Source organism: Bombina bombina, chromosome 5 (assembly GCF_027579735.1).
Source record: "Bombina bombina isolate aBomBom1 chromosome 5, aBomBom1.pri, whole genome shotgun sequence".
Taxonomy (NCBI): domain Eukaryota; kingdom Metazoa; phylum Chordata; class Amphibia; order Anura; family Bombinatoridae; genus Bombina; species Bombina bombina.
Window position 1 is genome coordinate 66,965,089 of NC_069503.1, and position 13,504 is coordinate 66,978,592.

Genomic DNA, 13,504 nt, shown 5'->3' on the forward strand with positions numbered 1-13,504 from the left:
TGCATGTAGATAGGTATGAGGTCAAAAGTAATATATTCAGAATGTCCTTGGTCAGTTGTTATGAGTAAAGGGATTGTCTGATGAGTAATGGGGCCCTGTTGTATAATAGAACCATCAATAAGTTTAACAGAAACAGGATGTGTCTTGACAACAGTTGGAATTTTATTGAGCTTAACATATGCTATGTCTATATAGTTTCCTGACGCCCCAGAATCAATCAAAGCGTTAGAGCGCACGTTTTTCTGATCCCACTGTAAAGAAAAAGTGAGAGTGAGATGGGGGTTTTGAGAAATGTGAAAAATATTGTTTTTGAACCTACCCTTACCCTTTTTCTGTCTCAATAGAGATGGACAATTTGTGACGGAGTGGTCTTTTTGTCCACAATAAAGACAGAGATTTTCTAATCTACGTCTAATTTTTTCCTCTGGGGTTAGAGGACCCCTTATAGTTCCAATTTCCATAGGAACCTGGTTTGAAACAGCTTTTTCCATGGTTGTAAAACAGGGATATGAACGTCTGGGTACCACTTCATAGGAAGCTTTTTCAGCCTTTCTTTCACGTAACCTTCGGTCCAAGGTGGTGCTTAATTTCATCAACCCATTCAGTGTGTCAGGCATCTCTAGACGTGACAATTCATCTTTAAGGGATTCAGAGAGACCCAATCTGAATTGATTCTTTAAACTGATCTCGTTCCATTGAGAGTCATCTATCCACATTTGAAATTCAGTAATATATTCTTCAATGTTTCTTTTCCCTTGTTTCATAGATCTTAATTTGTTTTCAGCTGTTATTTGAGTGTGGGAATCCTCATACAAGGCAGTCATAGCTAAAAAAAATTCTTCAAGCGAATCCAATATTGAATGTTCACTTTCAAAAAACCTATTGGCCCAGGAGCGTGGCTCCCCCTGTAGGAAGGAAATAGTGGTACAGACCTTTATCCTTTCACTATGATATGTTTTAGGTCTAAGTGAGAAAAGAAGTTTACATGCACTTTTAAAATCCCTGAATTCGCTGCGTTTGCCAGAAAATGGTTGTGGGTATTGTATGTGAGGTTCAGCAATTCCTGCTTCTTTCCCTGACATACAATCTTTTATTATAGTTTTGAGAGCTTTATTTTCAGTTTGTACCTCTGTTAATGCTCTAGCAAGATATTCTAATTTCTGATGAATATTAGAAAATTCATTTTTAATTTCATTAGGATCCATATTCCAAAAAAAAAAAAAAAAAACTTTCTTTTTATGGCCTGAAAATTCTGTGATATGTGTGAATAAATTTGTCTCACAAACTTTAGAGAAAAATAAAATAAAGGGAATGTAGCTCTATTCTTGTAAACAGCAAGTATATATAACTTAATATACTCGCATGCACAAGGTGAGCATTTACTTTAGTAATTGAAATGAAAGTATGGACTATACCTCTATGAATGTAAATAATAATTCTTATGTGAGAAGCTTATATAGCTTCTACTATATAAACAATGATTCGTTTATGATCAAAGAAAAAATGAGAAAAAATTCCTTTAAATTCAGGATATGAAATAAGTTGATAAAGTTCAAATCTTAGTAAAGTAATGTTCAAATAACTTTCCTTTAGTTTCACGCACTCACACAAACACTCTAAAATATATATACAATGATCCAACACACACGCAATATTGAGCAGCAAGGAGGAGGTTAATTCAGTGAAAATACAGCTCAGGTAAGTAATGACACTTAGCGTTATATTTGTAAACCTTAAACTTTGTATACATTACGATACCAATACCAGCGTGGTGATAAGACCAGATTTCCCCAGAAACGATGGTGAAGCGTGGAGAGCGGTATTAGCAGCAGAGTATATACTAAACCGGAGAAATTTAGAAAGCGGCGTCCGGTAGCAGCATGTGTGAGTGCGGCTTCAGCTGTGAGTGATAGAGTTCCGGAAGCGTAGGAATATGATTAGAAGTAACGGTCCCAAAAAAGGAATCAGGAAAGAAGTGCAGCAAACTTTGAGTACAAACAGCCTTCAAAAATTATTAAATACTTTAGACCTGAAAGGGAAAATAAATTGCTTGAAATGAGCAATAGCAAAGGATGAGAGAATCCACTTTAATTTTCAGGCACTGAGTAATGGAGAAGCACTTCCTTAAATAGGAGGAAGTGCTGACAGTCAGAAAGTCTTAAAGGGATATCACACCCTATGTTGTAGCCATGAGCTAGTAGGAGGAACAGGATCAAACCTACTATTCCCTCATTCCAGTGACTGAGAGGGATTGTCTCCAGCAGGACATTGATAAGGTTTTTTCTACGGACAGGACTATCATGACATTGAATACTCTGTTTATAGAGATGGAAGCAAACTTAATCAAAGAACATAAACTACAATGGGATATCTGGACTCTTGAGAGATATTATTCTCAACAGATGGTACCAAGGGGTATGAGAATACAAAAGTTCCCATCCTTTGAGACCAACGATAAGTCTTTCATTGATGATTGGAATCAGACTTTAACTGACTGTTCCCTGAAACTGATGATGTTATTGATTGGATATAAAATTCATTTGCTCAAAATGCTTAGAATAGAGATTGCAGAGATCCAAAATGAGCTAAATAAAAGAAGTCAGGACAGTCAGTTTAAGGGGTTTGATGAACAGCTTTTAAAGGTTGTAGCAGACACGAAGCTGCAGATAATGGAACATAAACATTCCAAATTCATCAGGGATAATAGTGATTATCAAGCTAACACTGTTTATATATGGAATAAACAGCAGAGATTTATAGCCAGAAAACAACAGAATAGACAGCGGAGTAGTAGTCGTAATCGACGTAATAGACGCTGGAGGAACAGCAGACAGGTTACATTCAGTGATAGTGAGGGAGATTCAGGAGGGGATGACTCTCAGACACATAATAGAGACACTGTTCATTAAACTCAACCTACAATTCCCCAAGGCATTTTGAAACAACCAAGTAATACACAAGTATCCTCATACAGAACTATCACTGAAATGCCTAACGATAATTGCACTAGGCCTAGACCTTATGATGATCATGCACACATGACAATGCCCTCAGGTACCACATCTTTTCAACAGCCAAGACCATCACAGTATGACTATACACAACAGAATATGGCACCAAATACATATCACAGTGGTCAGTCATATCAGAACTATCACATTTCTCCTCCCATTGTTGATACACATATGGATATGGGTTCCATGAATACAGACAATAGGACTGTACAAGACTCCAGAGCTATTGAACAGGTTTTTTCAATCCCTCCACAAGTCCTAGGGAGGGGAACAGGGGCAATAGGTACCTCAGAACCCAGGTATCCTCAGAGAACAAACAGATCCCAACGGAGACGTTAAATTTTCAGGTCATTAATCTATCAGATGTTGAATTAACCACCATACAAATCAAAGTCTTGAGCCATGGTTTAGGTTTTGCACCAACCAGTGATTTCAACCTTTTTAATACCATCTTAGATCTTAACAGACTAATAAGGAATTTAACTTTGCGCAAGCATTTCCATGACTCTGAGAATTCTACTCCATTACTAGATAGGAGAGTGGATGACCAGAGTCTGCCCCTATCTTTCTCAGAACAATGTGATGTTATCAATCTTAACAGTCTTTTGAATGAGGGCTCTTTGTCCCCTAGTCAATCAGTGGACAAACAAGTCAGATTTAAAAACAAGTCCAAATTTTATCCCATTCATTCACGAGGTAATGTCTTAGAAACCTTTTACAAAAGGGTGGAGCAGGATCTTGTTAATTTGAAAACTACGAATAAATGTACTACTAATAATTTGACTAAACAGGAGAAAACAGCCTTAAAATCCATTCAGAACAATAAAGCATTGGTGGTGAAAGGAGCTGACAAAGGTGGCTCGGTGGTTGTCATGAACAGGTCTGATTACATAAAGGAAGCCAACAGGCAACTATTAGACACAGAAAGTTACACAAAACTTGATCACAACCCCATTTGGTTTTTCCAAAAGGAGCTTAAAGATCTTTTGGATGATGGCCTGGAAAGTGGCTTCCTAGATAGAAACACCTATGACTATCTTTTGGTCGACCACCCTGTCACTCCTATCTTTCACCACCTTCCAAAGGTCCACAAATCTTTGGAGGGTGTGAAGGGTAGACCTATTGTCAGCGGGATTGGGTCATACACTGAAAATGTATCCCAATGGTTGGATGCGATATTGCAGCCACTGGTGACCCAGTTACCGAGTCATTTGAAGGACACCACACATGTTTTACAATTACTTGAGTCCGAGAAATGGAGTACTGACAACGTATGGGTCACAGTGGATGTAACATCATTATATTCCATGATCCCACATGACAAGGGGATACAGGCTTTGAGATATTTTTTGGAGGAACAAACCAATTTTTCCACACCATATCAGGAATATATACTGAGGGTTACTTTATTTTTGTTGATGATTGATGATTGGTGATTTTTTCTTGCAGAGACGTGGGACAGCTATGGGTGCTAAATTTGCACCTTCATACGCCAACCTATATTTAGGTTGGTGGGAGCTGTCCCACGTCTATGCACAAATTAATCCATATATCAATGAAATTGCTTTCTACAAGCGTTTCATTGATGACCTTCTAATAATTTGGAAGGGTGAGAAGGGCAATATCACTGAGTTTATGACTTGGATCAATGACAATGATCTCAACCTTGGGTTCACTTTCGAGGTAGAACCCTATGAAATAAATTTCCTTGATATCACGATGAGGGGCATGTTTGATGGCAGGATTGTAACTAGCAGTTACAGGAAACCAATCTCGGGCAAAACTTTGTTACATGGCCGGAGCTGCCATCCCAAGCATGTCCCTTACGCGATAGCAAAGGGACAGTTGATTAGGCTCAAACGAAACTGTTCTGACACACAAACATATGATAAACAGTCAAAAGATCTAGTGAGTCGCCTCAAAGAGAGGGGTTATAAAAATTCTGATATAACCAAGGCTATAAATGAGGTTAAACACACAGATAGAAGATCTTTGCTCACCCCCAAAAGTGGTGACACCACCTCATCTGATCACAAGGGAGTTACATTTGTTACCACATTTAGTGCTCAATACCAACAAATATGTGGTATAGTTCGGAAACATTATGGTATGTTAAGGGCGGATGATAAACTAATTGATACTGTTGATAATGGTCTGAGATGCTCATACAGAAGGGCTTGTACACTTGGCAACATACTTTCCCCTTCTAAATTAAAACCTGTAAAACAACTCATGGCTACAACATAGGGGCATGTTCAGATGCGGACACAATAGGTGTAAACCGTGTAAATATATGGATATAACAACCACCTTTTCCTCTACTGTCGCAGGCAAAACATATGACATTGAAAGATGTCTCAATTGCTCATCAAGCAATGTTATTTGTATGTTGGAGTGTACACAATGTCAGGTCCAATATATAGGACTTACGACTAGAGACGTAAGATCCCGTATGCGGGAACATTTTAGTACCATCAAAGTGGGGAAAGCAACTACTCCAATTGTGCAGTACTTTGTCACAAAACATCATAATAGCATTGCTTCATTAAAATGGAAGGCAATTGAACAAGTGGTTACTCCCCAGAGGGGGGGGTGACAAAGAAAAATTGTTAGGAAAACGAGAAATGTTCTGGATTTTCCAGCTGGAAACCAGACATCCCAGAGGTTTAAATTCCCAATATGATCTAATCAATTATTGGGAATAATAATATCAGATATCCCTTAGTTCTTCTGGATTCAAATATTTTCTCACTACCATCACTTTTATTTTTATAATTTTTTACTTTACATCATACATTTATTTTTGAATTCTTTGAATTCTCTAAATTAAATTTTATTTTATTTGCTCCATCCTTAGTCATAGAGTCATATTCATATATATTTTGATACACTCAACAACATTTAATCCATGTATTTACAGACTGGATTAGCTGTAGATTTATTGACATTTTCAATTTCCAGCTTTATGATGGATATTACAAATGTAGATAATTACATATTTGAGACTGGCAATAACTATTATTAATAGGTTAGTTTTAATTATAGACACTTTAATATGATATACCAGGATAGTTCCTAAGGCTAGGTTTTACATAAGACAAGGCCGGCATTCAGTGTTTGTACTTTCAATTTATCTATGTTTGTCTTTGAAGTTTTTTATGCCTCAAATGTTTTGTTATGCTGGATTGACTTATAGTAGATATTTGTTTGTTAGTTTCACAGGTAACTAATCACAGTTCCAACACGCCTATTGTTTTTTGAACCAATCACAGCCCAGGGGGGCCTTTTTAAACTGAATAGATCAGCAATGTGATATTGGCTATGAGTAAGGCTACGGCCGAAACGCGTAAGCCACGGTGTTAGGTGTTTGGATTTTTTGTGCTCTGTCCCCATGTTGGATTTTAACTTTTACAATAAAGTATTTGGCTTTTAAATCTGACCCCGGACTTGCTCTCTTCTCTTTGGATTATTTTTGCCGTTATTCCAAAGATCAGATTGAAGGAGTGAGTGCTGGTACCTATTGTCCAATGGGAGGAAGGAAGGTGTGCAACGGTTAACCAATCAGGATCGTTAACGTCAGCAGTGAGTCACGCCAAGGCCTGTGTGCGTCTGGATCTACCTGTGAGAGAGGAGTTCTTCCGGTGAGCGGTGTTAGGCATACCCGCAATTCAACCCAAAGGAAGGGACCGCGAGACAGCCCAGGATCACCGGAGTCGCCAGTCTCCCTCAGAATTGACTGTGAGTACACGAACAATACTGTGGTAGGGCGGTGAATGCTATTATCTTACGCTATATAGCTGCTAAGGAATTTGAGCCCTGTTACCCTGTATCCTGCACGGATTGTACCGTATGAGGTGGTTTATGTATTAACTCACTAATTTAAAGACTTTTTTGCTCTAGGCACACAGGCTGAACTGTATCAAGGTGTTAACTGACAACATATTTTGTTGTTTATTACAAACGGATATTATCACTTGTGTTACTAATACTCCCTACGTACCAGCACTTTTATCCCCACATAGTACACACAATCAATGGGGACTGTATGAATAGGTGATCTTGTCTACCAAATTGTTTTTCTTTGATATACTCTGGAGATTGTTTCCCAGGGATATCTTCTGGATTTCAAAGCTTCATCTCCAAAGGGGAGATTTCATCTCTCACAATTATCTGCAAACCAGATAAAGAGAGAGGCATTCTTATGTTGCGTTCAAGACCTACTTGTTATGGGAGTGATCCACCCAGTTCCAAGGGAGGAACAGGGGCAGGGCTTCTATTCAAATCTGTTTATAGTTCCCAAAAAAGAGGGAACTTTCAGACCAATCTTGGATCTCAAGATCATAAACAGATTTCTCAGGGTCCCATCCTTCAAGATGGAGACTATTCGAACCATCCTACCTATGATCCAGGAGGGTCAATATATGACTACCGTGGACTTAAAGGATGCTTATCTACACATTCCGATACACAGAGATCATCATCAGTTTCTCAGGTTCGCCTTCCTAGACAGGCATTACCAGTTTGTGGCTCTTCCCTTCAGGTTAGCCACGGCACCAAGAATCTTTATGAAGGTTCTAGGGTCCCTTCTGGCGGTTCTAAGGCCGCGGGGCATAGCAGTAGCTAGACGACATTCTGATACAGGCGTTGACTTTCCAAATCGCCAGGTCCCATACGGACATTGTTCTGGCATTCCTGAGGTCTCACAGGTGGAAGGTGAACGAAGGAAAGAGTTCTCTCTCCCCTCTCACAAGAGTTTCCTTCCTAGGAACTCTGATAGATTCAGTATAAATGAAAAATTTTCTGACAGAGGTCAGGTTATCAAAGCTTCTAACTTTCTGCCGTGCTCTTCATTCCACTTCTCGGCCGTTAGTGGCTCAGTGTATGGAAGTAATCGGCTTAATGGTAGCGGCAATGGACATAGTTCCGTTTGCCCGCCTACATCTCAGACCACTGCAACTTTGCATGCTCAATCAGTGGAATGGGGATTAAACAGATTTGTCCCCTCTACTAAATTTGGATCAAGAGACCAGGGATTCTCTTCTCTGGTGGCTATCTCGGGTCCATCTGTCCAGAGGAATAAGTTTCCGCAGGTCAGAATGGACTATAGTGACGACAGATGCCAGCCTTCTGGGCTGGGGTACAGTCTGGAACTCCCTGAAGGCTCAGGGTTCGTGGTCTCAGGAGGAGGCCCTCCTTCCGATAAACATTCTGGAACTAAGAGCGACATTCAATGCTCTTCAGGCTTGGCCTCAGCTAGCTGCGGTCAGGTTCATCAGATTTCAGTCGGGCAACATCACGACTGTAGCCTATATCAACCATCAGGGGGGAACAAGGAGCCCCCTGGCAATGTTGGAGGTTTCAAAGATAATTCTATGGGCAGAGGTTCACTCTTGCCATCTCTCAGCTATCCATATCCCAGGAGTAGAGAACTGGGAGGCGGATTTTCTAAGTCGGCAGACTTTTCATCCGGGGGAGTGGGAGCTTCATCCAGAGGTATTTGCCCAGTTGATTCAACTATGGGGCAAACCAGAACTGGATCTCATGGCATCTCGTCAGAACGCCAAGCTTCCTCGTTACGGGTCCAGGTCCAGGGATCCCAAGGCAGCGATGATAGATGCTCTAGCAGCGCCTTGGTCCTTCAGCCTGGCTTATGTGTTTCCACTGTTTCCTCTGCTCCCTCGTATGATTGCCAAGATCAAGCAGGAGAGAGCTTTGGTGATTTTGATAGCTCCTGTGTGGCCATGCAGGACTTGGTATGCAGATCTGGTGGACATGTCATCCTTTCCACCATGGACTCTGCCGCTAAGGCAGGACCTTCTACTTCAAGGTCCCTTCCAACATCCAAATCTAATTTCTCTGCGTCTGACTGCTTGGAGATTGAACGCTTGATTCTATCAAAGCGTGGTTTTTCCAAGTCGGTCATTGATACCTTAATTCAGGCTCGAGAGCCTGTCACCAGGAAATCTATCATAAGATATGGTGTAAATATCTTCATTGGTGTGAATCCAAGGGTTTCTCATGGAGTAAAGTCAGGATTCCTAGGATATTATCCTTTCTCCAAGAGGGATTGGAGAAGGGATTGTCAGCTAGTTCCCTAAAGGGACAGATTTCTGCTCTGTCTATTCTTTTGCACAAACGTCTGGCTGAGGTTCCAGACATCCAGGCATTTTGTCAGGCTTTGGTTAGAATCAAGCCTGTGTTTAAACCTGTTGCTCCGCCATGGAGTTTAAATTTAGTTCTTAAAGTTCTTCAAGGGGTTCCGTTGGAACCTTTGAATTCCATAGATATTAAACTTTTATCTTGGAAAGTTCTGTTTTTAGTAGCTATCTCCTCGGCTCGAAGAGTTTTGGAGTTATCTGCTTTACAGTGTGATTCCCCTTATCTGATTTTCCATGCAGATAAGGTAGTTTTGCGTACCAAACCTGGGTTTCTGCCTAAAGTGGTATCTAATAAGAATATCAATCAGAAGATTGTTGTTCCTTCATTATGTCCTAATCCTTCTTCAAAGAAGGAACGTCTATTACACAACCTTGATGTGGTTCATGCTTTAAAGTTTTATTTACAAGCTACGAAGGATTTTCGTCAAACATCTGCTTTGTTTGTTGTCTACTCTGGACAGAGGAGAGGCCAAAAGGCTTCGGCAACTTTTCTTTCTTTTTGGCTAAGAAGCTAAGAATTACAGCTTATTCCACTAGAGCGGGGGCTTCCACATGGGCTTTTAAAAATGAGGCCTCTGTTGAACAGATTTGTAAGGCGGTGACTTGGTCTTCGCTTCATACTTTTTCTAAATTCTACAAATTTGATACTTTTGCTCCTTCGGAGGCTATTTTTGGGAGAAAGGTCTTACAGGCAGTGGTACCTTCCGTTTAAGTGCCTGCCTTGTCCCTCCCTTCATCCGTGTCCTAAAGCTTTGGTATTGGTATCCCACAAGTAATGGATGAACCCGTGGACTGTATACACCTTTACAAGAGAAAACAAAATTTATGCTTACCTTATAAATTTATTTCTCTTGTGGTGTATCCAGTCCATGGCCCGCCCTGTCATTTTAAGGCAGGTGTTTTTTATTTTTTAAACTACAGTCACCACTGCACCCTATAGTTTCTCCTTTTTTCTTGCTTGTCTTCGGTCGAATGACTGGGGGTGGCAGTTAGGGGAGGAGCTATATAGACAGCTCTGCTGTGGGTGTCCTCTTGCAGCTTCCTGTTGGGAAGGAGAATATCCCACAAGTAATGGATGAACCCGTGGACTGGATACACCACAAGAGAAATAAATTTATCAGGTAAGCATAAATTTAGTTTTTTGGCAATTAGGAGGCCGTTAAATGCTGCTGCGCACCACACTTGTATTATGCCCAGCAGTGAAGGGGTTAATTAGGTAGCTTGTAGAGAGCTTGCAGAGTTAATTTTAGCTTTAGTGTAGAGATTAGCCTCCCACCTGACACATCCCACCCCCTGATCCCTCCCAAACACCTCTCTTCCCTCCCCCACCCCACAATTGTCCCCGCCATCTTAAGTACTGGCAGAAAGTTTTTAAAAAAAATATTATTCAGCTGTGATGGACCCCTGCCTTAGCCCCCAACCTCCCTGATCCTCCCCAAACCGCTCTCTAACCCTCCCCACCTATATATTTGCCTCCATCTTGGGTACTGGAGGCTTTCTCCCAGTACCCAGTTTTCCCCAAAAAATAAAGGTATTTTTTGTGTGGGTTTTTTTATTTACAGCTTTTTCTGTAGTGTAGCTGCCCCCCCCAATACCTCCATCCCCCTAATCCTACCAGATCCTATTAATTTAAAAAAAAAAAAAAAAAAAAACATTTTCTGCCCCCCTCCCTCTTAACAGTAATCATTGGTGGCAGTGGTTGCTGCACGAGCACACACACACCGCAGGCCCCCCCCTCCGCACGCTCCCAGCATCCGGCGTGCACAATGCACTTGCAGGAACCGGATACCGGGTAGCGATGGGCCGCCCACCCACCTCCCTTGTAAGCTCCGACCCACCAACGAACGGCACCATCGCTACTGGTGAAGAGAGGGCCACAGAGTGGCTCTCTCGGCATCGGATGCTTTTTAAAGGGTATTGCAGGATGCCTCAATATCGAGGCATCACTGCAATACCCTGAGAGCTGCTGGAAGCGATTGCGATCGCTTCCAGCACTCTCTTAGACAACTGACGTACCAGGTACGTCTATTGTCACTAACTGACAGTTTTTGCAGGACGTACCTGGTACGTCAGTTGTCATTAAAGGGTTAAATTGCTTCAAAATGAATGACCATGTTTATTTTGTGTGTTATAAATCTTGCATCAAGCGTGATGATTCCCCTTCCTGATAAACAGGACATAGGAGAACCAGATTAAGATAGATAAACCCATGCAGGGATATATATGGACACAATGTCAGAGAAATAGCTAGATTTCTTTTACAACTAAATTATCTTTTCAAACAAAGATAAACATAGTACTTAAGTTACAGGAAACCTGTGGTTGGTAAAGTCAATGGTCTGTACTTTGGGGGAGGATATGCTCAGAAGTCCTCTGAAATCTCTCACCCAAATCTTTGTGACTTGAAAAGAAACACATGCTAACAGACACATGTGATAACAACACAATGGCTCACTGAATCTCTGACACTTGAATATACGTAATGCAGACATACGTCTGGGGGAGGATAACACACAACAAAAGCACATGGCTTGCATTATAATTTCAAATTTCACTGTTTAAAATAACTTGCACTTAGATTTCAGTAAAACATACTTCAGACAAAAAGCATAAAATGTCTTAGCCTCTGTGTTTTTAAGCATATGAATATAGATATTTGTGGACCTAAAAAGAAATGATTAATAACACTTATTTTTATTTCAGATCTACATCGACAAGATTCATGCATTCAGGATTTATTAGAAATATGAAATATATTATATTCATGTTAAGATGCAGTGCAGTACTGAATAGGAAATATGCTGTATTTGTATGAATATATATATATATATATATCAGGATTTTAAATGCTATTAATTTTGGAGTAGTTAGCAGTATAAATTACTTTGATATAATATAATGTTAAAAACATAACTGTATTTAGTATTGGAATAATCAGAAAATTCACATGATGCTATCCTGCCTGGAATTCGGAGTGTAAGTAATTAACGCAAGAAATTATGATGATATTAAATAATCATTATATGGAAGATATTTAAATTGTATGGGATAAATGTTAGAAATGGTTAAATGAATCTGTTTGTTTGTTGTTTCCCCCCGATGGCCAGAATCCAGTATAACAGTAAAAAAAAAATTTAACTCTTAAAAGATGTGTTTCCATAGTGACAATACATTGCATAGAGCCAATCAAAGAGATGCTTCCCAGGTGACCAATGGGATGCTCAATTTTTGCAAGGGCCTCCCACATGGTTTCATCAATGATTGAAAACATATTTAAGTCAATGCAAAAAGAGGAAAGGGAGTCTGCTGGGCTGACTTGGAAATTGGCTGCGGTTGAAATACAAGTATTACAGCAAGGCTAGCTAACTTTTCTCATTAATTGCAAAATATACTTATATTGTCTTCTGAGATGAAACAAGAAGTTTTCTGAAGATTGCATTATCGATTTTGGTCATTCTGGTAAAGTATCTACATTTAAGATAAGCATTCCTTGTTGCTGTAGTAAATAAAATTAAGAGAGCAGATTGTATTTTAGCTTACATTCATAGTCTGAGTATTTTAAAACATATATCCTAAATGCTAAGTTTATCTTTGCAAATATAGAGTTATAACTCAGAATTGGTTTTAAATTGTAAGTAAATAAGAATTTATTTCAACTTAGATATATTAGCAAAGGACAATTGGTTTTTGCATAGATAATAGATACTATTTTGATGTTTTAAATTAGAATTGTGTTACAATCAATTGTGACTACATAGTTAATAGTACCAGTCTGAATGTTAGCAGCTAATATCTGGGAGTCTCATTGTGTTAATTGAATGAATTTCAATTGTGAATAAGGTTAGTTATAAAGCTACAGTTTGGGTTGCTTTGTAAAGAGTATAGCATATTTATATCATTCAAACGTGTATAGTAGTGATGTCGCGAATAGTTCGCCGGCAAATAGTTCCCAGCGAACATAGCATGTTTGCGTTCGCCGCAGCAGGCAAACATATGAGATGTTCGGTCCGCCCTCTATTCGTCATCATTGAGTAAACTTTGACCCTGTACCTCACAGTCAACAGACACATTCCAGCCAATCAGCAGCAGACCCTCCCTCCCAGACCCTCCCACCTCCTGGACAGCATCCATTTTAGATTCATTCGGAAGCTGCATTCTTAGTGAGAGGAGGGACAGTGTAGCTGCTGCTGATTTAATAGGGAAATCGATAGCTAGGCTAGTGTATTCAGTGTCCACTTCAGTCCTGAAGGACTCATCTGATCTCTGCTGTAAGGACAGCACCCCAAAACAAGAACATCAGTCTGCTTCTTTTTTTTTTTTTTCCTGTGTAAT